Source organism: Micropterus dolomieu, linkage group LG05 (assembly GCF_021292245.1).
Source record: "Micropterus dolomieu isolate WLL.071019.BEF.003 ecotype Adirondacks linkage group LG05, ASM2129224v1, whole genome shotgun sequence".
Lineage (NCBI taxonomy): Eukaryota > Metazoa > Chordata > Actinopteri > Centrarchiformes > Centrarchidae > Micropterus > Micropterus dolomieu.
In genome coordinates this window covers 30,941,195-30,941,448 of record NC_060154.1, presented here as the reverse complement: position 1 = coordinate 30,941,448, position 254 = coordinate 30,941,195, and positions in this window count along the sequence as shown.

The following is a 254-nucleotide window of genomic DNA, read 5'->3' as shown; positions in this document are numbered from 1 at the left end:
GACTGTCCGCCCAGCCGCGACAAGCCACAGCTCACCTCACTGACACGATCGGCCCCAGGTCACCAGCCACAGGCCCTAGGCTGCCTCCATCCTAAGCGATGGGGCAGTGGGCCACCCCTCAGAAAGGTCACTAGACCGCTAGGGGTTTGGCATGACCAGATGGATCTGATCCAGCCAGATCCAGCACCTGAACTGTCCTGACCCCTACAGGGGACATCACAGTCAGTGTAAGAATGTTTTCCCCGACAACCGGT